The sequence below is a fragment of the Ammospiza caudacuta genome, chromosome 16 (assembly GCF_027887145.1).
Source record: "Ammospiza caudacuta isolate bAmmCau1 chromosome 16, bAmmCau1.pri, whole genome shotgun sequence".
Taxonomy (NCBI): Eukaryota; Metazoa; Chordata; class Aves; order Passeriformes; family Passerellidae; genus Ammospiza; species Ammospiza caudacuta.
This window is the reverse complement of record NC_080608.1, coordinates 25,216-53,118: the sequence shown is the minus strand read 5'-3', so window position 1 is coordinate 53,118 and position 27,903 is coordinate 25,216.

Genomic DNA, 27,903 nt, shown 5'->3' with positions numbered 1-27,903 from the left:
ATCCAGGAAGCCCTGTGCTCCAAGCACACTGCAGCTGTGAAAGGCATCCCAAGGGGAGTGCAAAAGTGCCACAACATGGCTGTCTCCACAGCTTTTTCCTTGGGATAATTCCTGAACCCAGGATGATTTAAATGACCAGTGTTAGGGCTAGGGTTAGGGTTATGCCTAGGTGTAGAGCTTTTTAAACCAGCAAGCTCTGACCTCCAGGCACACAGCAGCTGCGAAAGGCATACCATAGGGAGAGCAGAAGTGCCACAACATGGCTGCTTTCACTGCTTTTTCCTTAGGAAGAGCCCTAATACCCAGCTGATTTACCTTCCTAGGGTTACTGTTAGGCTTAGGCCTAGGACTTTTAAAACCAGGAAGCCCTGTGCTCCAGGCCCACTGCAGCTGCGAAAGACATCCCAAGGGGAGCGCAAAAGTGACACAACTTGGCTGCCACCACTGATATTTCCATGACACCATCCAGAACCATAGGCTGATTTTCCTTCCCAGGGTTAGAGTTACGCCTAGGGGAGGGTTTTTTAAGCAGAAAGCCCTGAGTTCCAAGAACACAGCAGCTGCGAAGGACTAGCCAAGAAGAGCGCAAAAGTAGCACAACATGTCTGCCTCCACAGCTTTTTCCTTGGGGACATCCCTAATTCCTGGCTGATTTGCCTTTCTCGTCTTAGGGTTGGGGTTCGGCCTAGGGCTAGGATTTTTAAAATCAGGAGGCCCTGAGTTCCAGGCACACTGGAGCTGTGAAAGGCATCCAAAAGGGAGTGCAAAAGTGACACAACATGGCTGCTTTCACGGCTTTTTCCTTGGCAAAACGCCTAAAACCAGGCTGATTTGCCTTCCCAGGGTTACTGTTAGGCTTAGGCCTAGGGCTAGGATTTTTAAAACTAGGAAGCCCTGGGCTCCAGGCACACTGCAGCTGTTCAAGGCATCCCAAGGGGAGTACAAAAGTGCAACAACATGGCAGCTTTCACAGCTTTTTCCTTGGCACCATCCCTATACCTAGGCTGATTTATCTGCCTAGGGTTAGGGTTAGGGTTCAGCCTAGGGCTTGGATTTCTTTAACCAGGAAGCCCTGAGTTCCAGGCTTACTTCATCTGCCAAAGGCATCCCAAAGGGAGTGCAGAAGTGCCACAACATGGCTGCTTTCACGGCTTTTCCCTTAGGAAGAACCCTAATACCCGGCTGATTTACCTTCCTAGGGTTACTGTTAGGCTTAGGCCTAGGACTTTTAAAACCAGGAAGCCCTGGGCTCCAGGCACACTGCAGCTGCGAAAGGCATCCCAAGGGGAGCGCAAAAGTGACGCAACTTGGCTGCCACCACTGATATTTCCATGAGACCATCCCGAACCATAGGCTGATTTTCCTTCCTAGGGTTAAGGTTTGAGTTACGCCTAGGGTAAGGGTCTATTAACCAGAAAGCCCTGAGTTCCAAGAACACAGCAGCTGCGAAGGACTAGCCAAGAAGAGCGCAAAAGTACCGCAACATGCCTGCCTCCACAGCTTTTTCCTTGGGGACATGCCTAATTCCTGGCTGATTTGCCTTTCTCGTCTTAGGGTTGGGGTTCGGCCTAGGGCTAGGATTTTTAAAATCAGGAGGCCCTGAGTTCCAGGCACACTGGAGCTGTGAAAGGCATCCAAAAGGGAGTGCAAAAGTGACACAACATGGCTGCTTTCACGGCTTTTTCCTTGGCAAAACGCCTAACACCAGGCTGATTTGCCTTCCCAGGGTTACTGTTAGGCTTAGGCCTAGGGCTAGGATTTTTAAAACTAGGAAGCCCTGGGCTCCAGGCACACTGCAGCTGTTCAAGGCATCCCAAGGGGAGTACAAAAGTGCAACAACATGGCAGCTTTCACAGCTTTTTCCTTGGCACCATCCCTATACCTAGGCTGATTTATCTGCCTAGGGTTAGGGTTAGGGTTCAGCCTAGGGCTTGGATTTCTTTAACCAGGAAGCCCTGAGTTCCAGGCTTACTTCATCTGCCAAAGGCATCCCAAAGGGAGTGCAGAAGTGCCACAACATGGCTGCTTTCACGGCTTTTCCCTTAGGAAGAACCCTAATACCCGGCTGATTTACCTTCCTAGGGTTACTGTTAGGCTTAGGCCTAGGACTTTTAAAACCAGGAAGCCCTGGGCTCCAGGCACACTGCAGCTGCGAAAGGCATCCCAAGGGGAGCGCAAAAGTGACGCAACTTGGCTGCCACCACTGATATTTCCATGAGACCATCCCGAACCATAGGCTGATTTTCCTTCCTAGCGTTAAGGTTTGAGTTACGCCTAGGGTAAGGGTCTATTAACCAGAAAGCCCTGAGTTCCAAGAACACAGCAGCTGCGAAGGACTACCCAAGAAGAGCGCAAAAGTACCGCAACATGCCTGCCTCCACAGCTTTTTCCTTGGGGACATGCCTAATTCCTGGCTGATTTGCCTTTCTCGTCTTAGGGTTGGGGTTCGGCCTAGGGCTAGGATTTTTAAAATCAGGAAGCCCTGAGTTCCAGGCACACTGGAGCTGTGAAAGGCATCCAAAAGGGAGTGCAAAAGTGCCACAACATGGCTGCTTTCACGGCTTTTTCCTTGGCAAGACGCCTAACACCAGGCTGATTTACCTTCCCAGGGTTACTGTTAGGCTTAGGCCTAGGGCTAGGATTTTTAAAACTAGGAAGCCCTTAGCTCCAGGCACACTGCAGCTGTTCAAGGCATCCCAAGGGGAGTACAAAAGTGCAACAACATGGCAGCTTTCACAGCTTTTTCCTTGGCACCATCCCTATACCTAGGCTGATTTATCTGCCTAGGGTTAGGGTTAGGGTTCAGCCTAGGGCTGTGATTTCTTTAACCAGGAAGCCCTGAGTTCCAGGCTTACTTCATCTGCCAAAGGCATCCCAAAGGGAGTGCAGAAGTGCCACAACATGGCTGCTTTCACGGCTTTTCCCTTAGGAAGAACCCTAATACCCGGCTGATTTACCTTCCTAGGGTTACTGTTAGGCTTAGGCCTAGGACTTTTAAAACCAGGAAGCCCTGGGCTCCAGGCACACTGCAGCTGCGAAAGGCATCCCAAGGGGAGCGCAAAAGTGACGCAACTTGGCTGCCACCACTGATATTTCCATGAGACCATCCCGAACCATAGGCTGATTTTCCTTCCTAGGGTTAAGGTTTGAGTTACGCCTAGGGTAAGGGTCTATTAACCAGAAAGCCCTGAGTTCCAAGAACACAGCAGCTGCGAAGGACTAGCCAAGAAGAGCGCAAAAGTACCGCAACATGCCTGCCTCCACAGCTTTTTCCTTGGGGACATGCCTAATTCCTGGCTGATTTGCCTTTCTCGTCTTAGGGTTGGGGTTCGGCCTAGGGCTAGGATTTTTAAAAGCAGGAAGCCCTGAGTTCCAGGCACACTGGAGCTGTGAAAGGCATCCAAAAGGGAGTGCAAAAGTGCCACAACATGGCTGCTTTCACGGCTTTTTCCTTGGCAAGACGCCTAACACCAGGCTGATTTCCCTTCCCAGGGTTACTGTTAGGCTTAGGCCTAGGGCTAGGATTTTTAAAACTAGGAAGCCCTTAGCTCCAGGCACACTGCAGCTGTTCAAGGCATCCCAAGGGGAGTACAAAAGTGCAACAACATGGCAGCTTTCACAGCTTTTTCCTTGGCACCATCCCTATACCTAGGCTGATTTATCTGCCTAGGGTTAGGGTTAGGCTTCAGCCTAGGGCTTGGATTTCTTTAACCAGGAAGCCCTGAGTTCCAGGCTTACTTCATCTGCCAAAGGCATCCCAAAGGGAGTGCAGAAGTGCCACAACATGGCTGCTTTCACGGCTTTTCCCTTAGGAAGAACCCTAATACCCGGCTGATTTACCTTCCTAGGGTTACTGTTAGGCTTAGGCCTAGGACTTTTAAAACCAGGAAGCCCTGGGCTCCAGGCACACTGCAGCTGCGAAAGGCATCCCAAGGGGAGCGCAAAAGTGACGCAACTTGGCTGCCACCACTGATATTTCCATGAGACCATCCCGAACCATAGGTTGATTTTCCTTCCTAGGGTTAACGTTTAGTTACGCCTAGGGTAAGGGTTCTATTAACCAGAAAGCCCTGAGTTCCAAGAACACAGCAGCTGCGAAGGACTACCCAAGAAGAGCGCAAAAGTACCACAACATGCCTGCCTCCACAGCTTTTTCCTTGGGGACATGCCTAATTCCTGGCCGATTTGCCTTTCTCGTCTTAGGGCTGGGGTTCGGCCTAGGGCTAGGATTTTTAAAATCAGGAAGCCCTGAGTTCCAGGCACACCGGAGCTGTGAAAGGCATCCAAAAGGGAGTGCAAAAGTGCCACAACATGGCTGCTTTCACGGCTTTTTCCTTGGCAAGACGCCTAACACCAGGCTGATTTGCCTTCCCAGGGTTACTGTTAGGCTTAGGCCAAGGGCTAGGATTTTTAAAACTAGGAAGCCCTGAGCTCCAGGCACACTGCAGCTGTTCAAGGCATCCCAAGGGGAGTACAAAAGTGCAACAACATGGCAGCTTTCACAGCTTTTTCCTTGGCACCATCCCTATACCTAGGCTGATTTATCTGCCTAGGGTTAGGGTTAGGGTTCAGCCTAGGGCTTGGATTTCTTTAACCAGGAAGCCCTGAGTTCCAGGCTTACTTCATCTGCCAAAGGCATCCCAAAGGGAGTGCAGAAGTGCCACAACATGGCTGCTTTCACGGCTTTTCCCTTAGGAAGAACCCTAATACCCGGCTGATTTACCTTCCTAGGGTTACTGTTAGGCTTAGGCCTAGGACTTTTAAAACCAGGAAGCCCTGGGCTCCAGGCACACTGCAGCTGCGAAAGGCATCCCAAGGGGAGCGCAAAAGTGACTCAACTTGGCTGCCACCACTGATATTTCCATGAGACCATCCCGAACCATAGGCTGATTTTCCTTCCTAGGGTTAAGGTTTGAGTTACGCCTAGGGTAAGGGTCTATTAACCAGAAAGCCCTGAGTTCCAAGAACACAGCAGCTGCGAAGGACTAGCCAAGAAGAGCGCAAAAGTACCGCAACATGCCTGCCTCCACAGCTTTTTCCTTGGGGACATGCCTAATTCCTGGCTGATTTGCCTTTCTCGTCTTAGGGTTGGTGTTCGGCCTAGGGCTAGGATTTTTAAAATCAGGAAGCCCTGAGTTCCAGGCACACTGGAGCTGTGAAAGGCATCCAAAAGGGAGTGCAAAAGTGCCACAACATGGCTGCTTTCACGGCTTTTTCCTTGGCAAGACGCCTAACACCAGGCTGATTTGCCTTCCCAGGGTTACTGTTAGGCTTAGGCCTAGGGCTAGGATTTTTAAAACTAGGAAGCCCTTAGCTCCAGGCACACTGCAGCTGTTCAAGGCATCCCAAGGGGAGTACAAAAGTGCAACAACATGGCAGCTTTCACAGCTTTTTCCTTGGCACCATCCCTATACCTAGGCTGATTTATCTGCCTAGGATTAGGGTTAGGGTTCAGCCTAGGGCTTGGATGTTTTTAACCAGGAAGCCCTGAGTTCCAGGCTTACTTCATCTGCCAAAGGCATCCCAAAGGGAGTGCAGAAGTGCCACAACATGGCTGCTTTCACGGCTTTTCCCTTAGGAAGAACCCTAATACCAGGCTGATTTACCTTCCTAGGGTTACTGTTAGGCTTAGGCCTAGGACTTTTAAAACCAGGAAGCCCTGGGCTCCAGGCACACTGCAGCTGCGAAAGGCATCCCAAGGGGAGCGCAAAAGTGACGCAACTTGGCTGCCACCACTGATATTTCCATGAGACCATCCCGAACCATAGGCTGATTTTCCTTCCTAGGGTTAAGGTTTGAGTTACGCCTAGGGTAAGGGTCTATTAACCAGAAAGCCCTGAGTTCCAAGAACACAGCAGCTGCGAAGGACTAGCCAAGAAGAGCGCAAAAGTACCACAACATGCCTGCCTCCACAGCTTTTTCCTTGGGGACATGCCTAATTCCTGGCTGATTTGCCTTTCTCGTCTTAGGGTTGGGGTTCGGCCTAGGGCTAGGATTTTTAAAATCAGGAAGCCCTGAGTTCCAGGCACACTGCAGCTGTGAAAGGCATCCAAAAGGGAGTGCAAAAGTGCCACAACATGGCTGCTTTCACGGCTTTTTCCTTGGCAAGACGCCTAACACCAGGCTGATTTACCTTCCCAGGGTTACGGTTAGGCTTAGGCCTAGGGCTAGGATTTTTAAAACTAGGAAGCCCTTAGCTCCAGGCACACTGCAGCTGTTCAAGGCATCCCAAGGGGAGTACAAAAGTGCAACAACATGGCAGCTTTCACAGCTTTTTCCTTGGCACCATCCCTATACCTAGGCTGATTTATCTGCCTAGGGTTAGGGTTAGGGTTCAGCCTAGGGCTTGGATTTCTTTAACCAGGAAGCCCTGAGTTCCAGGCTTACTTCATCTGCCAAAGGCATCCCAAAGGGAGTGCAGAAGTGCCACAACATGGCTGCTTTCACGGCTTTTCCCTTAGGAAGAACCCTAATACCAGGCTGATTTACCTTCCTAGGGTTACTGTTAGGCTTAGGCCTAGGACTTTTAAAACCAGGAAGCCCTGGGCTCCAGGCACACTGCAGCTGCGAAAGGCATCCCAAGGGGAGCGCAAAAGTGACGCAACTTGGCTGCCACCACTGATATTTCCATGAGACCATCCCGAACCATAGGCTGATTTTCCTTCCTAGGGTTAAGGTTTGAGTTACGCCTAGGGTAAGGGTCTATTAACCAGAAAGCCCTGAGTTCCAAGAACACAGCAGCTGCGAAGGACTAGCCAAGAAGTGCGCAAAAGTACCGCAACATGCCTGCCTCCACAGCTTTTTCCTTGGGGACATGCCTAATTCCTGGCTGATTTGCCTTTCTCGTCCTAGGGTTGGGGTTCGGCCTAGGGCTAGGATTTTTAAAAGCAGGAAGCCCTGAGTTCCAGGCACACTGGAGCTGTGAAAGGCATCCAAAAGGGAGTGCAAAAGTGCCACAACATGGCTGCTTTCACGGCTTTTTCCTTGGCAAGACGCCTAACACCAGGCTGATTTACCTTCCCAGGGTTACTGTTAGGCTTAGGCCTAGGGCTAGGATTTTTAAAACTAGGAAGCCCTTAGCTCCAGGCACACTGCAGCTGTTCAAGGCATCCCAAGGGGAGTACAAAAGTGCAACAACATGGCAGCTTTCACAGCTTTTTCCTTGGCACCATCCCTATACCTAGGCTGATTTATCTGCCTAGGGTTAGGGTTAGGGTTCAGCCTAGGGCTTGGATTTCTTTAACCAGGAAGCCCTGAGTTCCAGGCTTACTTCATCTGCCAAAGGCATCCCAAAGGGAGTGCAGAAGTGCCACAACATGGCTGCTTTCACGGCTTTTCCCTTAGGAAGAACCCTAATACCCGGCTGATTTACCTTCCTAGGGTTACTGTTAGGCTTAGGCCTAGGACTTTTAAAACCAGGAAGCCCTGGGCTCCAGGCACACTGCAGCTGCGAAAGGCATCCCAAGGGGAGCGCAAAAGTGACGCAACTTGGCTGCCACCACTGATATTTCCATGAGACCATCCCGAACCATAGGCTGATTTTCCTTCCTAGGGTTAAGGTTTGAGTTACGCCTAGGGTAAGGGTTCTATTACCAGAAAGCCCTGAGTTCCAAGAACACAGCAACTGCGAAGGACTACCCAAGAAGAGCGCAAAAGTACCACAACATGCCTGCCTCCACAGCTTTTTCCTTGGGGACATGCCTAATTCCTGGCTGATTTGACTTTCTCGTCTTAGGGTTGGGGTTCGGCCTAGGGCTAGGATTTTTAAAATCAGGAAGCCCTGAGTTCCAGGCACACCGGAGCTGTGAAAGGCATCCAAAAGGGAGTGCAAAAGTGCCACAACATGGCTGCTTTCACGGCTTTTTCCTTGGCAAGACGCCTAACACCAGGCTGATTTGCCTTCCCAGGGTTACTGTTAGGCTTAGGCCAAGGGCTAGGATTTTTAAAACTAGGAAGCCCTTAGCTCCAGGCACACTGCAGCTGTTCAAGGCATCCCAAGGGGAGTACAAAAGTGCAACAACATGGCAGCTTTCACAGCTTTTTCCTTGGCACCATCCCTATACCTAGGCTGATTTATCTGCCTAGGGTTAGGGTTAGGGTTCAGCCTAGGGCTTGGATTTCTTTAACCAGGAAGCCCTGAGTTCCAGGCTTACTTCATCTGCCAAAGGCATCCCAAAGGGAGTGCAGAAGTGCCACAACATGGCTGCTTTCACGGCTTTTCCCTTAGGAAGAACCCTAATACCAGGCTGATTTACCTTCCTAGGGTTACTGTTAGGCTTAGGCCTAGGACTTTTAAAACCAGGAAGCCCTGGGCTCCAGGCACACTGCAGCTGCGAAAGGCATCCCAAGGGGAGCGCAAAAGTGACGCAACTTGGCTGCCACCACTGATATTTCCATGAGACCATCCCGAACCATAGGCTGATTTTCCTTCCTAGGGTTAAGGTTTGAGTTACGCCTAGGGTAAGGGTCTATTAACCAGAAAGCCCTGAGTTCCAAGAACACAGCAGCTGCGAAGGACTACCCAAGAAGAGCGCAAAAGTACCACAACATGCCTGCCTCCACAGCTTTTTCCTTGGGGACATGCCTAATACCTGGCTAATTTGCCTTTCTCGTCTTAGGGTTGGGGTTCGGCCTAGGGCTAGGATTTTTAAAATCAGGAAGCCCTGAGTTCCAGGCACACTGCAGCTGTGAAAGGCATCCAAAAGGGAGTGCAAAAGTGCCACAACATGGCTGCTTTCACGGCTTTTTCCTTGGCAAGAAGCCTAACACCAGGCTGATTTACCTTCCCAGGGTTACTGTTAGGCTTAGGCCTAGGGCTAGGATTTTTAAAACTAGGAAGCCCTGGGCTCCAGGCACACTGCAGCTGTTCAAGGCATCCCAAGGGGAGTACAAAAGTGCAACAACATGGCAGCTTTCACAGCTTTTTCCTTGGCACCATCCCTATACCTAGGCTGATTTATCTGCCTAGGGTTAGGGTTAGGGTTCAGCCTAGGGCTGTGATTTCTTTAACCAGGAAGCCCTGAGTTCCAGGCTTACTTCATCTGCCAAAGGCATCCCAAAGGGAGTGCAGAAGTGCCACAACATGGCTGCTTTCACGGCTTTTCCCTTAGGAAGAACCCTAATACCCGGCTGATTTACCTTCCTAGGGTTACTGTTAGGCTTAGGCCTAGGACTTTTAAAACCAGGAAGCCCTGGGCTCCAGGCACACTGCAGCTGCGAAAGGCATCCCAAGGGGAGCGCAAAAGTGACGCAACTTGGCTGCCACCACTGATATTTCCATGAGACCATCCCGAACCATAGGCTGATTTTCCTTCCTAGGGTTAAGGTTTGAGTTACGCCTAGGGTAAGGGTCTATTAACCAGAAAGCCCTGAGTTCCAAGAACACAGCAGCTGCGAAGGACTACCCAAGAAGAGCGCAAAAGTACCACAACATGCCTGCCTCCACAGCTTTTTCCTTGGGGACATGCCTAATTCCTGGCTGATTTGCCTTTCTCGTCTTAGGGTTGGGGTTCGGCCTAGGGCTAGGATTTTTAAAAGCAGGAAGCCCTGAGTTCCAGGCACACTGCAGCTGTGAAAGGCATCCAAAAGGGAGTGCAAAAGTGACACAACATGGCTGCTTTCACGGCTTTTTCCTTGGCAAGACGCCTAACACAGGCTGATTTACCTTCCCAGGGTTACTGTTAGGCTTAGGCCTAGGGCTAGGATTTTTGAAACTAGGAAGCCCTTAGCTCCAGGCACACTGCAGCTGTTCAAGGCATCCCAAGGGGAGTACAAAAGTGCAACAACATGGCAGCTTTCACAGCTTTTTCCTTGGCACCATCCCTATACCTAGGCTGATTTATCTGCCTAGGGTTAGGGTTAGGGTTCAGCCTAGGGCTTGCATTTTTTTAACCAGGAAGCCCTGAGTTCCAGGCTTACTTCATCTGCCAAAGGCATCCCAAAGGGAGTGCAGAAGTGCCACAACATGGCTGCTTTCACGGCTTTTCCCTTAGGAAGAACCCTAATACCCGGCTGATTTACCTTCCTAGGGTTACTGTTAGGCTTAGGCCTAGGACTTTTAAAACCAGGAAGCCCTGGGCTCCAGGCACACTGCAGCTGCGAAAGGCATCCCAAGGGGAGCGCAAAAGTGACGCAACTTGGCTGCCACCACTGATATTTCCATGAGACCATCCTGAACCATAGGCTGATTTTCCTTCCTAGGGATAAGGTTTGATTTTGCCTAGGGTAAGGGTTCTATTAACCAGAAAGCCCTGAGTTCCAAGAACACAGCAGCTGCGAAGGACTAGCCAAGAAGAGCGCAAAAGTACCACAACATGCCTGCCTCCACAGCTTTTTCCTTGGGGACATGCCTAATTCCTGGCTGATTTGCCTTTCTCGTCTTAGGGTTGGGGTTCGGCCTAGGGCTAGGATTTTTAAAATCAGGAAGCCCTGAGTTCCAGGCACACTGCAGCTGTGAAAGGCATCCAAAAGGGAGTGCAAAAGTGCCACAACATGGCTGCTTTCACGGCTTTTTCCTTGGCAAGAAGCCTAACACCAGGCTGATTTACCTTCCCAGGGTTACTGTTAGGCTTAGGCCTAGGGCTAGGATTTTTAAAACTAGGAAGCCCTGGGCTCCAGGCACACTGCAGCTGTTCAAGGCATCCCAAGGGGAGTACAAAAGTGCAACAACATGGCAGCTTTCACAGCTTTTTCCTTGGCACCATCCCTATACCTAGGCTGATTTATCTGCCTAGGGTTAGGGTTAGGCTTCAGCCTAGGGCTTGGATTTCTTTAACCAGGAAGCCCTGAGTTCCAGGCTTACTTCATCTGCCAAAGGCATCCCAAAGGGAGTGCAGAAGTGCCACAACATGGCTGCTTTCCCGGCTTTTCCCTTAGGAAGAACCCTAATACCCGGCTGATTTACCTTCCTAGGGTTACTGTTAGGCTTAGGCCTAGGACTTTTAAAACCAGGAAGCCCTGGGCTCCAGGCACACTGCAGCTGCGAAAGGCATCCCAAGGGGAGCGCAAAAGTGACGCAACTTGGCTGCCACCACTGATATTTCCATGAGACCATCCCGAACCATAGGCTGATTTTCCTTCCTAGGGTTAAGTTTTGAGTTACGCTTTGGGTAAGGTTTCTATTTTCCAGAAAGCCCTGAGTTCCAAGAACACAGCAGCTGCGAAGGACTAGCCAAGAAGAGCGCAAAAGTAGCACAACATGCCTGCCTCCACAGCTTTTTCCTTGGGGACATGCCTAATTCCTGGCTGATTTGCCTTTCTCGTCTTAGGGTTGGGGTTCGGCCTAGGGCTAGGATTTTTAAAAGCAGGAAGCCCTGAGTTCCAGGCACACTGGAGCTGTGAAAGGCATCCAAAAGGGAGTGCAAAAGTGCCACAACATGGCTGCTTTCACGGCTTTTTCCTTGGCAAGAAGCCTAACACCAGGCTGATTTGCCTTCCCAGGGTTACTGTTAGGCTTAGGCCTAGGGCTAGGATTTTTAAAACTAGGAAGCCCTTAGCTCCAGGCACACTGCAGCTGTTCAAGGCATCCCAAGGGGAGTACAAAAGTGCAACAACATGGCAGCTTTCACAGCTTTTTCCTTGGCACCATCCCTATACCTAGGCTGATTTATCTGCCTAGGGTTAGGGTTAGGCTTCAGCCTAGGGCTTGGATTTCTTTAACCAGGAAGCCCTGAGTTCCAGGCTTACTTCATCTGCCAAAGGCATCCCAAAGGGAGTGCAGAAGTGCCACAACATGGCTGCTTTCACGGCTTTTCCCTTAGGAAGAACCCTAATACCCGGCTGATTTACCTTCCTAGGGTTACTGTTAGGCTTAGGCCTAGGACTTTTAAAACCAGGAAGCCCTGGGCTCCAGGCACACTGCAGCTGCGAAAGGCATCCCAAGGGGAGCGCAAAAGTGACGCAACTTGGCTGCCACCACTGATATTTCCATGAGACCATCCCGAACCATAGGCTGATTTTCCTTCCTAGGGTTAAGGTTTGAGTTACGCTTTGGGTAAGGTTTCTATTTACCAGAAAGCCCTGAGTTCCAAGAACACAGCAGCTGCGAAGGACTAGCCAAGAAGAGCGCAAAAGTAGCACAACATGCCTGCCTCCACAGCTTTTTCCTTGGGGACATGCCTAATTCCTGGCTGATTTGCCTTTCTCGTCTTAGGGTTGGGGTTCGGCCTAGGGCTAGGATTTTTAAAAGCAGGAAGCCCTGAGTTCCAGGCACACTGGAGCTGTGAAAGGCATCCAAAAGGGAGTGCAAAAGTGCCACAACATGGCTGCTTTCACGGCTTTTTCCTTGGCAAGAAGCCTAACACCAGGCTGATTTACCTTCCCAGGGTTACTGTTAGGCTTAGGCCTAGGGCTAGGATTTTTAAAACTAGGAAGCCCTTAGCTCCAGGCACACTGCAGCTGTTCAAGGCATCCCAAGGGGAGTACAAAAGTGCAACAACATGGCAGCTTTCACAGCTTTTTCCTTGGCACCATCCCTATACCTAGGCTGATTTATCTGCCTAGGGTTAGGGTTAGGGTTCAGCCTAGGGCTTGGATTTCTTTAACCAGGAAGCCCTGAGTTCCAGGCTTACTTCATCTGCCAAAGGCATCCCAAAGGGAGTGCAGAAGTGCCACAACATGGCTGCTTTCACGGCTTTTCCCTTAGGAAGAACCCTAATACCCGGCTGATTTACCTTCCTAGGGTTACTGTTAGGCTTAGGCCTAGGACTTTTAAAACCAGGAAGCCCTGGGCTCCAGGCACACTGCAGCTGCGAAAGGCATCCCAAGGGGAGCGCAAAAGTGACGCAACTTGGCTGCCACCACTGATATTTCCATGAGACCATCCCGAACCATAGGCTGATTTTCCTTCCTAGGGTTAAGGTTTGAGTTACGCCTAGGGTAAGGGTCTATTAACCAGAAAGCCCTGAGTTCCAAGAACACAGCAGCTGCGAAGGACTAGCCAAGAAGAGCGCAAAAGTACCACAACATGCCTGCCTCCACAGCTTTTTCCTTGGGGACATGCCTAATTCCTGGCTGATTTGCCTTTCTCGTCTTAGGGTTGGGGTTCGGCCTAGGGCTAGGATTTTTAAAAGCAGGAAGCCCTGAGTTCCAGGCACACTGGAGCTGTGAAAGGCATCCAAAAGGGAGTGCAAAAGTGCCACAACATGGCTGCTTTCACGGCTTTTTCCTTGGCAAGAGGCCTAACACCAGGCTGATTAGCCTTCCCAGGGTTACTGTTAGGCTTAGGCCTAGGGCTAGGATTTTTAAAACTAAGAAGCCCTTAGCTCCAGGCACACTGCAGCTGTTCAAGGCATCCCAAGGGGAGTACAAAAGTGCAACAACATGGCAGCTTTCACAGCTTTTTCCTTGGCACCATCCCTATACCTAGGCTGATTTATCTGCCTAGGGTTAGGGTTAGGGTTCAGCCTAGGGCTTGGATTTTTTTAACCAGGAAGCCCTGAGTTCCAGGCTTACTTCATCTGCCAAAGGCATCCCAAAGGGAGTGCAGAAGTGCCACAACATGGCTGCTTTCACGGCTTTTCCCTTAGGAAGAACCCTAATACCCGGCTGATTTACCTTCCTAGGGTTACTGTTAGGCTTAGGCCTAGGACTTTTAAAACCAGGAAGCCCTGGGCTCCAGGCACACTGCAGCTGCGAAAGGCATCCCAAGGGGAGCGCAAAAGTGACGCAACTTGGCTGCCACCACTGATATTTCCATGAGACCATCCCGAACCATAGGCTGATTTTCCTTCCTAGGGTTAAGGTTTGAGTTACGCCTAGGGTAAGGGTCTATTAACCAGAAAGCCCTGAGTTCCAAGAACACAGCAGCTGCGAAGGACTAGCCAAGAAGAGCGCAAAAGTACCACAACATGCCTGCCTCCACAGCTTTTTCCTTGGGGACATGCCTAATTCCTGGCTGATTTGCCTTTCTCGTCTTAGGGCTGGGGTTCGGCCTAGGGCTAGGATTTTTAAAAGCAGGAAGCCCTGAGTTCCAGGCACACTGGAGCTGTGAAAGGCATCCAAAAGGGAGTGCAAAAGTGCCACAACATGGCTGCTTTCACGGCTTTTTCCTTGGCAAGAAGCCTAACACCAGGCTGATTTCCCTTCCCAGGGTTACTGTTAGGCTTAGGCCTAGGGCTAGGATTTTTAAAACTAGGAAGCCCTTAGCTCCAAGCACACTGCAGCTGTTCAAGGCATCCCAAGGGGAGTACAAAAGTGCAACAACATGGCAGCTTTCACAGCTTTTTCCTTGGCACCATCCCTATACCTAGGCTGATTTATCTGCCTAGGGTTAGGGTTAGGGTTCAGCCTAGGGCTTGGATTTCTTTAACCAGGAAGCCCTGAGTTCCAGGCTTACTTCATCTGCCAAAGGCATCCCAAAGGGAGTGCAGAAGTGCCACAACATGGCTGCTTTCACGGCTTTTCCCTTAGGAAGAACCCTAATACCCGGCTGATTTACCTTCCTAGGGTTACTGTTAGGCTTAGGCCTAGGACTTTTAAAACCAGGAAGCCCTGGGCTCCAGGCACACTGCAGCTGCGAAAGGCATCCCAAGGGGAGCGCAAAAGTGACGCAACTTGGCTGCCACCACTGATATTTCCATGAGACCATCCCGAACCATAGGCTGATTTTCCTTCCTAGGGTTAAGGTTTGAGTTACGCCTAGGGTAAGGGTCTATTAACCAGAAAGCCCTGAGTTCCAAGAACACAGCAGCTGCGAAGGACTAGCCAAGAAGAGCGCAAAAGGAGCACAACATGCCTGCCTCCACAGCTTTTTCCTTGGGGACATGCCTAATTCCTGGCTGATTTGCCTTTCTCGTCTTAGGGTTGGGGTTCGGCCTAGGGCTAGGATTTTTAAAAGCAGGAAGCCCTGAGTTCCAGGCACACTGGAGCTGTGAAAGGCATCCAAAAGGGAGTGCAAAAGTGCCACAACATGGCTGCTTTCACGGCTTTTTCCTTGGCAAGAGGCCTAACACCAGGCTGATTAGCCTTCCCAGGGTTACTGTTAGGCTTAGGCCTAGGGCTAGGATTTTTAAAACTAAGAAGCCCTTAGCTCCAGGCACACTGCAGCTGTTCAAGGCATCCCAAGGGGAGTACAAAAGTGCAACAACATGGCAGCTTTCACAGCTTTTTCCTTGGCACCATCCCTATACCTAGGCTGATTTATCTGCCTAGGGTTAGGGTTAGGGTTCAGCCTAGGGCTTGGATTTTTTTAACCAGGAAGCCCTGAGTTCCAGGCTTACTTCATCTGCCAAAGGCATCCCAAAGGGAGTGCAGAAGTGCCACAACATGGCTGCTTTCACGGCTTTTCCCTTAGGAAGAACCCTAATACCCGGCTGATTTACCTTCCTAGGGTTACTGTTAGGCTTAGGCCTAGGACTTTTAAAACCAGGAAGCCCTGGGCTCCAGGCACACTGCAGCTGCGAAAGGCATCCCAAGGGGAGCGCAAAAGTGACGCAACTTGGCTGCCACCACTGATATTTCCATGAGACCATCCCGAACCATAGGCTGATTTTCCTTCCTAGGGTTAAGGTTTGAGTTACGCCTAGGGTAAGGGTCTATTAACCAGAAAGCCCTGAGTTCCAAGAACACAGCAGCTGCGAAGGACTACCCAAGAAGAGCGCAAAAGTACCACAACATGCCTGCCTCCACAGCTTTTTCCTTGGGGACATGCCTAATTCCTGGCTGATTTGCCTTTCTCGTCTTAGGGCTGGGGTTCGGCCTAGGGCTAGGATTTTTAAAAGCAGGAAGCCCTGAGTTCCAGGCACACTGCAGCTGTGAAAGGCATCCAAAAGGGAGTGCAAAAGTGCCACAACATGGCTGCTTTCACGGCTTTTTCCTTGGCAAGAAGCCTAACACCAGGCTGATTTACCTTCCCAGGGTTACTGTTAGGCTTAGGCCTAGGGCTAGGATTTTTAAAACTAGGAAGCCCTTAGCTCCAAGCACACTGCAGCTGTTCAAGGCATCCCAAGGGGAGTACAAAAGTGCAACAACATGGCAGCTTTCACAGCTTTTTCCTTGGCACCATCCCTATACCTAGGCTGATTTATCTGCCTAGGGTTAGGGTTAGGGTTCAGCCTAGGGCTTGGATTTTTTTAACCAGGAAGCCCTGAGTTCCAGGCTTACTTCATCTGCGAAAGGCATCCCAAAGGGAGTGCAGAAGTGCCACAACATGGCTGCTTTCACGGCTTTTTCCTTGGCAAGAAGCCTAATACCCGGCTGATTTACCTTCCTAGGGTTACTGTTAGGCTTAGGCCTAGGACTTTTAAAACCAGGAAGCCCTGGGCTCCAGGCACACTGCAGCTGCGAAAGGCAGGCATCCCAAGGGGAGCGCAAAAATGATGCAACTTGGCTGCCACCACTGATATTTCCATGAGACCATCCCGAACCATAGGCTGATTTTCCTTCCTAGGGTTAAGGTTTGAGTTACGCCTAGGGTAAGGGTCTATTAACCAGAAAGCCCTGAGTTCCAAGAACACAGCAGCTGCGAAGGACTAGCCAAGAAGAGCGCAAAAGTAGCACAACATGCCTGCCTCCACAGCTTTTTCCTTGGGGACATGCCTAATTCCTGGCTGATTTGCCTTTCTCGTCTTAGGGTTGGGGTTCGGCCTAGGGCTAGGATTTTTAAAAGCAGGAAGCCCTGAGTTCCAGGCACACTGGAGCTGTGAAAGGCATCCAAAAGGGAGTGCAAAAGTGCCACAACATGGCTGCTTTCACGGCTTTTTCCTTGGCAAGACGCCTAACACCAGGCTGATTTACCTTCCCAGGGTTACTGTTAGGCTTAGGCCTAGGGCTAGGATTTTTAAAACTAGGAAGCCCTTAGCTCCAAGCACACTGCAGCTGTTCAAGGCATCCCAAGGGGAGTACAAAAGTGCAACAACATGGCAGCTTTCACAGCTTTTTCCTTGGCACCATCCCTATACCTAGGCTGATTTATCTGCCTAGGGTTAGGGTTAGGGTTCAGCCTAGGGCTTGGATTTCTTTAACCAGGAAGCCCTGAGTTCCAGGCTTACTTCATCTGCCAAAGGCATCCCAAAGGGAGTGCAGAAGTGCCACAACATGGCTGCTTTCACGGCTTTTCCCTTAGGAAGAACCCTAATACCCGGCTGATTTACCTTCCTAGGGTTACTGTTAGGCTTAGGCCTAGGACTTTTAAAACCAGGAAGCCCTGGGCTCCAGGCACACTGCAGCTGCGAAAGGCATCCCAAGGGGAGCGCAAAAGTGACGCAACTTGGCTGCCACCACTGATATTTCCATGAGACCATCCCGAACCATAGGCTGATTTTCCTTCCTAGGGTTAAGGTTTGAGTTACGCCTAGGGTAAGGGTCTATTAACCAGAAAGCCCTGAGTTCCAAGAACACAGCAGCTGCGAAGGACTAGCCAAGAAGAGCGCAAAAGTACCACAACATGCCTGCCTCCACAGCTTTTTCCTTGGGGACATGCCTAATTCCTGGCTGATTTGCCTTTCTCGTCTTAGGGTTGGGGTTCGGCCTAGGGCTAGGATTTTTAAAAGCAGGAAGCCCTGAGTTCCAGGCACACTGGAGCTGTGAAAGGCATCCAAAAGGGAGTGCAAAAGTGCCACAACATGGCTGCTTTCACGGCTTTTTCCTTGGCAAGAAGCCTAACACCAGGCTGATTTCCCTTCCCAGGGTTACTGTTAGGCTTAGGCCTAGGGCTAGGATTTTTAAAACTAGGAAGCCCTTAGCTCCAGGCACACTGCAGCTGTTCAAGGCATCCCAAGGGGAGTACAAAAGTGCAACAACATGGCAGCTTTCACAGCTTTTTCCTTGGCACCATCCCTATACCTAGGCTGATTTATCTGCCTAGGGTTAGGGTTAGGGTTCAGCCTAGGGCTTGGATTTCTTTAACCAGGAAGCCCTGAGTTCCAGGCTTACTTCATCTGCCAAAGGCATCCCAAAGGGAGTGCAGAAGTGCCACAACATGGCTGCTTTCACGGCTTTTCCCTTAGGAAGAACCCTAATACCCGGCTGATTTACCTTCCTAGGGTTACTGTTAGGCTTAGGCCTAGGACTTTTAAAACCAGGAAGCCCTGGGCTCCAGGCACACTGCAGCTGCGAAAGGCATCCCAAGGTGAGCGCAAAAGTGACGCAACTTGGCTGCCACCACTGATATTTCCATGAGACCATCCCGAACCATAGGCTGATTTTCCTTCCTAGGGTTAAGGTTTGAGTTACGCCTAGGGTAAGGGTCTATTAACCAGAAAGCCCTGAGTTCCAAGAACACAGCAGCTGCGAAGGACTACCCAAGAAGAGCGCAAAAGTACCACAACATGCCTGCCTCCACAGCTTTTTCCTTGGGGACATGCCTAATTCCTGGCTGATTTGCCTTTCTCGTCTTAGGGTTGGGGTTCGGCCTAGGGCTAGGATTTTTAAAAGCAGGAAGCCCTGAGTTCCAGGCACACTGGAGCTGTGAAAGGCATCCAAAAGGGAGTGCAAAAGTGCCACAACATGGCTGCTTTCACGGCTTTTTCCTTGGCAAGAAGCCTAACACCAGGCTGATTTTCCTTCCCAGGGTTACTGTTAGGCTTAGGCCTAGGGCTAGGATTTTTAAAACTAGGAAGCCCTTAGCTCCAGGCACACTGCAGCTGTTCAAGGCATCCCAAGGGGAGTACAAAAGTGCAACAACATGGCAGCTTTCACAGCTTTTTCCTTGGCACCATCCCTATACCTAGGCTGATTTATCTGCCTAGGGTTAGGGTTAGGGTTCAGCCTAGGGCTCGGATTTCGTTAACCAGGAAGCCCTGAGTTCCAGGCTTACTTCATCTGCCAAAGGCATCCCAAAGGGAGTGCAGAAGTGCCACAACATGGCTGCTTTCACGGCTTTTCCCTTAGGAAGAACCCTAATACCCGGCTGATTTACCTTCCTAGGGTTACTGTTAGGCTTAGGCCTAGGACTTTTAAAACCAGGAAGCCCTGGGCTCCAGGCACACTGCAGCTGCGAAAGGCAGGCATCCCAAGGTGAGCGCAAAAGTGACGCAACTTGGCTGCCACCACTGATATTTCCATGAGACCATCCCGAACCATAGGCTGATTTTCCTTCCTAGGGTTAAGGTTTGAGTTACGCCTAGGGTAAGGGTCTATTAACCAGAAAGCCCTGAGTTCCAAGAACACAGCAGCTGCGAAGGACTAGCCAAGAAGAGCGCAAAAGTAGCACAACATGCCTGCCTCCACAGCTTTTTCCTTGGGGACATGCCTAATTCCTGGCTGATTTGCCTTTCTCGTCTTAGGGTTGGGGTTCGGCCTAGGGCTAGGATTTTTAAAAGCAGGAAGCCCTGAGTTCCAGGCACAGTGGAGCTGTGAAAGGCATCCAAAAGGGAGTGCAAAAGTGCCACAACATGGCTGCTTTCACGGCTTTTTCCTTGGCAAGACGCCTAACACCAGGCTGATTTCCCTTCCCAGGGTTACTGTTAGGCTTAGGCCTAGGTCTAGGATTTTTAAAACTAGGAAGCCCTGGGCTCCAGGCACACTGCAGCTGTTCAAGGCATCCCAAGGGGAGTACAAAAGTGCAACAACATGGCAGCTTTCACAGCTTTTTCCTTGGCACCATCCCTATACCTAGGCTGATTTATCTGCCTAGGGTTAGGGTTAGGGTTCAGCCTAGGGCTGTGATTTCTTTAACCAGGAAGCCCTGAGTTCCAGGCTTACTTCATCTGCCAAAGGCATCCCAAAGGGAGTGCAGAAGTGCCACAACATGGCTGCTTTCACGGCTTTTCCCTTAGGAAGAACCCTAATACCCGGCTGATTTACCTTCCTAGGGTTACTGTTAGGCTTAGGCCTAGGACTTTTAAAACCAGGAAGCCCTGGGCTCCAGGCACACTGCAGCTGCGAAAGGCAGGCATCCCAAGGTGAGCGCAAAAGTGACGCAACTTGGCTGCCACCACTGATATTTCCATGAGACCATCCCGAACCATAGGCTGATTTTCCTTCCTAGGGTTAAGGTTTGAGTTACGCCTAGGGTAAGGGTCTATTAACCAGAAAGCCCTGAGTTCCAAGAACACAGCAGCTGCGAAGGACTAGCCAAGAAGAGCGCAAAAGTAGCACAACATGCCTGCCTCCACAGCTTTTTCCTTGGGGACATGCCTAATTCCTGGCTGATTTGCCTTTCTCGTCTTAGGGTTGGGGTTCGGCCTAGGGCTAGGATTTTTAAAAGCAGGAAGCCCTGAGTTCCAGGCACACTGGAGCTGTGAAAGGCATCCAAAAGGGAGTGCAAAAGTGCCACAACATGGCTGCTTTCACGGCTTTTTCCTTGGCAAGACGCCTAACACCAGGCTGATTTACCTTCCCAGGGTTACTGTTAGGCTTAGGCCTAGGGCTAGGATTTTTAAAACTAGGAAGCCCTTAGCTCCAGGCACACTGCAGCTGTTCAAGGCATCCCAAGGGGAGTACAAAAGTGCAACAACATGGCAGCTTTCACAGCTTTTTCCTTGGCACCATCCCTATACCTAGGCTGATTTATCTGCCTAGGGTTAGGGTTAGGGTTCAGCCTAGGGCTTGGATTTCTTTAACCAGGAAGCCCTGAGTTCCAGGCTTACTTCATCTGCCAAAGGCATCCCAAAGGGAGTGCAGAAGTGCCACAACATGGCTGCTTTCACGGCTTTTCCCTTAGGAAGAACCCTAATACCCGGCTGATTTACCTTCCTAGGGTTACTGTTAGGCTTAGGCCTAGGACTTTTAAAACCAGGAAGCCCTGGGCTCCAGGCACACTGCAGCTGCGAAAGGCATCCCAAGGGGAGCGCAAAAGTGACGCAACTTGGCTGCCACCACTGATATTTCCATGAGACCATCCCGAACCATAGGCTGATTTTCCTTCCTAGGGTTAAGGTTTGAGTTACGCCTAGGGTAAGGGTCTATTAACCAGAAAGCCCTGAGTTCCAAGAACACAGCAGCTGCGAAGGACTAGCCAAGAAGAGCGCAAAAGTAGCACAACATGCCTGCCTCCACAGCTTTTTCCTTGGGGACATGCCTAATTCCTGGCTGATTTGCCTTTCTCGTCTTAGGGTTGGGGTTCGGCCTAGGGCTAGGATTTTTAAAAGCAGGAAGCCCTGAGTTCCAGGCACACTGCAGCTGTGAAAGGCATCCAAAAGGGAGTGCAAAAGTGACACAACATGGCTGCTTTCACGGCTTTTTCCTTGGCAAGACGCCTAACACCAGGCTGATTTACCTTCCCAGGGTTACTGTTAGGCTTAGGCCTAGGGCTAGGATTTTTAAAACTAGGAAGCCCTTAGCTCCAGGCACACTGCAGCTGTTCAAGGCATCCCAAGGGGAGTACAAAAGTGCAACAACATGGCAGCTTTCACAGCTTTTTCCTTGGCACCATCCCTATACCTAGGCTGATTTATCTGCCTAGGGTTAGGGTTAGGGTTCAGCCTAGGGCTGTGATTTCTTTAACCAGGAAGCCCTGAGTTCCAGGCTTACTTCATCTGCCAAAGGCATCCCAAAGGGAGTGCAGAAGTGCCACAACATGGCTGCTTTCACGGCTTTTCCCTTAGGAAGAACCCTAATACCCGGCTGATTTACCTTCCTAGGGTTACTGTTAGGCTTAGGCCTAGGACTTTTAAAACCAGGAAGCCCTGGGCTCCAGGCACACTGCAGCTGCGAAAGGCATCCCAAGGGGAGCGCAAAAGTGACGCAACTTGGCTGCCACCACTGATATTTCCATGAGACCATCCCGAACCATAGGCTGATTTTCCTTCCTAGGGTTAAGGTTTGAGTTACGCTTTGGGTAAGGTTTCTATTTACCAGAAAGCCCTGAGTTCCAAGAACACAGCAGCTGCGAAGGACTAGCCAAGAAGAGCGCAAAAGTAGCACAACATGCCTGCCTCCACAGCTTTTTCCTTGGGGACATGCCTAATTCCTGGCTGATTTGCCTTTCTCGTCTTAGGGTTGGGGTTCGGCCTAGGGCTAGGATTTTTAAAAGCAGGAAGCCCTGAGTTCCAGGCACACTGCAGCTGTGAAAGGCATCCAAAAGGGAGTGCAAAAGTGCCACAACATGGCTGCTTTCACGGCTTTTTCCTTGGCAAGAAGCCTAACACCAGGCTGATTTACCTTCCCAGGGTTACTGTTAGGCTTAGGCCTAGGGCTAGGATTTTTAAAACTAGGAAGCCCTTAGCTCCAGGCACACTGCAGCTGTTCAAGGCATCCCAAGGGGAGTACAAAAGTGCAACAACATGGCAGCTTTCACAGCTTTTTCCTTGGCACCATCCCTATACCTAGGCTGATTTATCTGCCTAGGGTTAGGGTTAGGGTTCAGCCTAGGGCTTGGATTTCTTTAACCAGGAAGCCCTGAGTTCCAGGCTTACTTCATCTGCCAAAGGCATCCCAAAGGGAGTGCAGAAGTGCCACAACATGGCTGCTTTCACGGCTTTTCCCTTAGGAAGAACCCTAATACCCGGCTGATTTACCTTCCTAGGGTTACTGTTAGGCTTAGGCCTAGGACTTTTAAAACCAGGAAGCCCTGGGCTCCAGGCACACTGCAGCTGCGAAAGGCATCCCAAGGGGAGCGCAAAAGTGACGCAACTTGGCTGCCACCACTGATATTTCCATGAGACCATCCCGAACCATAGGCTGATTTTCCTTCCTAGGGTTAAGGTTTGAGTTACGCCTAGGGTAAGGGTCTATTAACCAGAAAGCCCTGAGTTCCAAGAACACAGCAGCTGCGAAGGACTAGCCAAGAAGAGCGCAAAAGTAGCACAACATGCCTGCCTCCACAGCTTTTTCCTTGGGGACATGCCTAATTCCTGGCTGATTTGCCTTTCTCGTCTTAGGGTTTGAGGTTCGGCCTAGGGCTAGGATTTTTAAAAGCAGGAAGCCCTGAGTTCCAGGCACACTGCAGCTGTGAAAGGCATCCAAAAGGGAGTGCAAAAGTGCCACAACATGGCTGCTTTCACGGCTTTTTCCTTGGCAAGACGCCTAACACCAGGCTGATTTGCCTTCCCAGGGTTACTGTTAGGCTTAGGCCTAGGGCTAGGATTTTTAAAACTAAGAAGCCCTTAGCTCCAGGCACACTGCAGCTGTTCAAGGCATCCCAAGGGGAGTACAAAAGTGCAACAACATGGCAGCTTTCACAGCTTTTTCCTTGGCACCATCCCTATACCTAGGCTGATTTATCTGCCTAGGGTTAGGGTTAGGGTTCAGCCTAGGGCTTGGATTTTTTTAACCAGGAAGCCCTGAGTTCCAGGCTTACTTCATCTGCCAAAGGCATCCCAAAGGGAGTGCAGAAGTGCCACAACATGGCTGCTTTCACGGCTTTTCCCTTAGGAAGAACCCTAATACCCGGCTGATTTACCTTCCTAGGGTTACTGTTAGGCTTAGGCCTAGGACTTTTAAAACCAGGAAGCCCTGGGCTCCAGGCACACTGCAGCTGCGAAAGGCATCCCAAGGGGAGCGCAAAAGTGACGCAACTTGGCTGCCACCACTGATATTTCCATGAGACCATCCCGAACCATAGGCTGATTTTCCTTCCTAGGGTTAAGGTTTGAGTTACGCCTAGGGTAAGGGTCTATTAACCAGAAAGCCCTGAGTTCCAAGAACACAGCAGCTGCGAAGGACTACCCAAGAAGAGCGCAAAAGTACCACAACATGCCTGCCTCCACAGCTTTTTCCTTGGGCACATGCCTAATTCCTGGCTGATTTGCCTTTCTCGTCTTAGGGTTGGGGTTCGGCCTAGGGCTAGGATTTTTAAAAGCAGGAAGCCCTGAGTTCCAGGCACACTGGAGCTGTGAAAGGCATCCAAAAGGGAGTGCAAAAGTGCCACAACATGGCTGCTTTCACGGCTTTTTCCTTGGCAAGAAGCCTAACACCAGGCTGATTTACCTTCCCAGGGTTACTGTTAGGCTTAGGCCTAGGGCTAGGATTTTTAAAACTAGGAAGCCCTTAGCTCCAAGCACACTGCAGCTGTTCAAGGCATCCCAAGGGGAGTACAAAAGTGCAACAACATGGCAGCTTTCACAGCTTTTTCCTTGGCACCATCCCTATACCTAGGCTGATTTATCTGCCTAGGGTTAGGGTTAGGGTTCAGCCTAGGGCTTGGATTTTTTTAACCAGGAAGCCCTGAGTTCCAGGCTTACTTCATCTGCCAAAGGCATCCCAAAGGGAGTGCAGAAGTGCCACAACATGGCTGCTTTCACGGCTTTTTCCTTGGCAAGAAGCCTAATACCCGGCTGATTTACCTTCCTAGGGTTACTGTTAGGCTTAGGCCTAGGACTTTTAAAACCAGGAAGCCCTGGGCTCCAGGCACACTGCAGCTGCGAAAGGCAGGCATCCCAAGGGGAGCGCAAAAATGACGCAACTTGGCTGCCACCACTGATATTTCCATGAGACCATCCCGAACCATAGGCTGATTTTCCTTCCTAGGGTTAAGGTTTGAGTTACGCCTAGGGTAAGGGTCTATTAACCAGAAAGCCCTGAGTTCCAAGAACACAGCAGCTGCGAAGGACTAGCCAAGAAGAGCGCAAAAGTACCACAACATGCCTGCCTCCACAGCTTTTTCCTTGGGGACATGCCTAATTCCTGGCTGATTTGCCTTTCTCGTCTTAGGGCTGGGGTTCGGCCTAGGGCTAGGATTTTTAAAAGCAGGAAGCCCTGAGTTCCAGGCACACTGGAGCTGTGAAAGGCATCCAAAAGGGAGTGCAAAAGTGCCACAACATGGCTGCTTTCACGGCTTTTTCCTTGGCAAGAAGCCTAACACCAGGCTGATTTCCCTTCCCAGGGTTACTGTTAGGCTTAGGCCTAGGGCTAGGATTTTTAAAACTAGGAAGCCCTTAGCTCCAGGCACACTGCAGCTGTTCAAGGCATCCCAAGGGGAGTACAAAAGTGCAACAACATGGCAGCTTTCACAGCTTTTTCCTTGGCACCATCCCTATACCTAGGCTGATTTATCTGCCTAGGGTTAGGGTTAGGGTTCAGCCTAGGGCTTGGATTTCTTTAACCAGGAAGCCCTGAGTTCCAGGCTTACTTCATCTGCCAAAGGCATCCCAAAGGGAGTGCAGAAGTGCCACAACATGGCTGCTTTCACGGCTTTTCCCTTAGGAAGAACCCTAATACCCGGCTGATTTACCTTCCTAGGGTTACTGTTAGGCTTAGGCCTAGGACTTTTAAAACCAGGAAGCCCTGGGCTCCAGGCACACTGCAGCTGCGAAAGGCATCCCAAGGTGAGCGCAAAAGTGACGCAACTTGGCTGCCACCACTGATATTTCCATGAGACCATCCCGAACCATAGGCTGATTTTCCTTCCTAGGGTTAAGGTTTGAGTTACGCCTAGGGTAAGGGTCTATTAACCAGAAAGCCCTGAGTTCCAAGAACACAGCAGCTGCGAAGGACTACCCAAGAAGAGCGCAAAAGTACCACAACATGCCTGCCTCCACAGCTTTTTCCTTGGGGACATGCCTAATTCCTGGCTGATTTGCCTTTCTCGTCTTAGGGTTGGGGTTCGGCCTAGGGCTAGGATTTTTAAAAGCAGGAAGCCCTGAGTTCCAGGCACACTGGAGCTGTGAAAGGCATCCAAAAGGGAGTGCAAAAGTGCCACAACATGGCTGCTTTCACGGCTTTTTCCTTGGCAAGAAGCCTAACACCAGGCTGATTTACCTTCCCAGGGTTACTGTTAGGCTTAGGCCTAGGGCTAGGATTTTTAAAACTAGGAAGCCCTTAGCTCCAGGCACACTGCAGCTGTTCAAGGCATCCCAAGGGGAGTACAAAAGTGCAACAACATGGCAGCTTTCACAGCTTTTTCCTTGGCACCATCCCTATACCTAGGCTGATTTATCTGCCTAGGGTTAGGGTTAGGGTTCAGCCTAGGGCTGTGATTTCTTTAACCAGGAAGCCCTGAGTTCCAGGCTTACTTCATCTGCCAAAGGCATCCCAAAGGGAGTGCAGAAGTGCCACAACATGGCTGCTTTCACGGCTTTTCCCTTAGGAAGAACCCTAATACCCGGCTGATTTACCTTCCTAGGGTTACTGTTAGGCTTAGGCCTAGGACTTTTAAAACCAGGAAGCCCTGGGCTCCAGGCACACTGCAGCTGCGAAAGGCAGGCATCCCAAGGTGAGCGCAAAAGTGACGCAACTTGGCTGCCACCACTGATATTTCCATGAGACCATCCCGAACCATAGGCTGATTTTCCTTCCTAGGGTTAAGGTTTGAGTTACGCCTAGGGTAAGGGTCTATTAACCAGAAAGCCCTGAGTTCCAAGAACACAGCAGCTGCGAAGGACTAGCCAAGAAGAGCGCAAAAGTAGCACAACATGCCTGCCTCCACAGCTTTTTCCTTGGGGACATGCCTAATTCCTGGCTGATTTGCCTTTCTCGTCTTAGGGTTGGGGTTCGGCCTAGGGCTAGGATTTTTAAAAGCAGGAAGCCCTGAGTTCCAGGCACAGTGGAGCTGTGAAAGGCATCCAAAAGGGAGTGCAAAAGTGCCACAACATGGCTGCTTTCACGGCTTTTTCCTTGGCAAGACGCCTAACACCAGGCTGATTTCCCTTCCCAGGGTTACTGTTAGGCTTAGGCCTAGGGCTAGGATTTTTAAAACTAGGAAGCCCTGGGCTCCAGGCACACTGCAGCTGTTCAAGGCATCCCAAGGGGAGTACAAAAGTGCAACAACATGGCAGCTTTCACAGCTTTTTCCTTGGCACCATCCCTATACCTAGGCTGATTTATCTGCCTAGGGTTAGGGTTAGGGTTCAGCCTAGGGCTGTGATTTCTTTAACCAGGAAGCCCTGAGTTCCAGGCTTACTTCATCTGCCAAAGGCATCCCAAAGGGAGTGCAGAAGTGCCACAACATGGCTGCTTTCACGGCTTTTCCCTTAGGAAGAACCCTAATACCCGGCTGATTTACCTTCCTAGGGTTACTGTTAGGCTTAGGCCTAGGACTTTTAAAACCAGGAAGCCCTGGGCTCCAGGCACACTGCAGCTGCGAAAGGCAGGCATCCCAAGGTGAGCGCAAAAGTGACGCAACTTGGCTGCCACCACTGATATTTCCATGAGACCATCCCGAACCATAGGCTGATTTTCCTTCCTAGGGTTAAGGTTTGAGTTACGCCTAGGGTAAGGGTCTATTAACCAGAAAGCCCTGAGTTCCAAGAACACAGCAGCTGCGAAGGACTAGCCAAGAAGAGCGCAAAAGTAGCACAACATGCCTGCCTCCACAGCTTTTTCCTTGGGGACATGCCTAATTCCTGGCTGATTTGCCTTTCTCGTCTTAGGGTTGGGGTTCGGCCTAGGGCTAGGATTTTTAAAAGCAGGAAGCCCTGAGTTCCAGGCACAGTGGAGCTGTGAAAGGCATCCAAAAGGGAGTGCAAAAGTGCCACAACATGGCTGCTTTCACGGCTTTTTCCTTGGCAAGACGCCTAACACCAGGCTGATTTACCTTCCCAGGGTTACTGTTAGGCTTAGGCCTAGGGCTAGGATTTTTAAAACTAGGAAGCCCTTAGCTCCAGGCACACTGCAGCTGTTCAAGGCATCCCAAGGGGAGTACAAAAGTGCAACAACATGGCAGCTTTCACAGCTTTTTCCTTGGCACCATCCCTATACCTAGGCTGATTTATCTGCCTAGGGTTAGGGTTAGGGTTCAGCCTAGGGCTTGGATTTCTTTAACCAGGAAGCCCTGAGTTCCAGGCTTACTTCATCTGCCAAAGGCATCCCAAAGGGAGTGCAGAAGTGCCACAACATGGCTGCTTTCACGGCTTTTCCCTTAGGAAGAACCCTAATACCCGGCTGATTTACCTTCCTAGGGTTACTGTTAGGCTTAGGCCTAGGACTTTTAAAACCAGGAAGCCCTGGGCTCCAGGCACACTGCAGCTGCGAAAGGCATCCCAAGGGGAGCGCAAAAGTGACGCAACTTGGCTGCCACCACTGATATTTCCATGAGACCATCCCGAACCATAGGCTGATTTTCCTTCCTAGGGTTAAGGTTTGAGT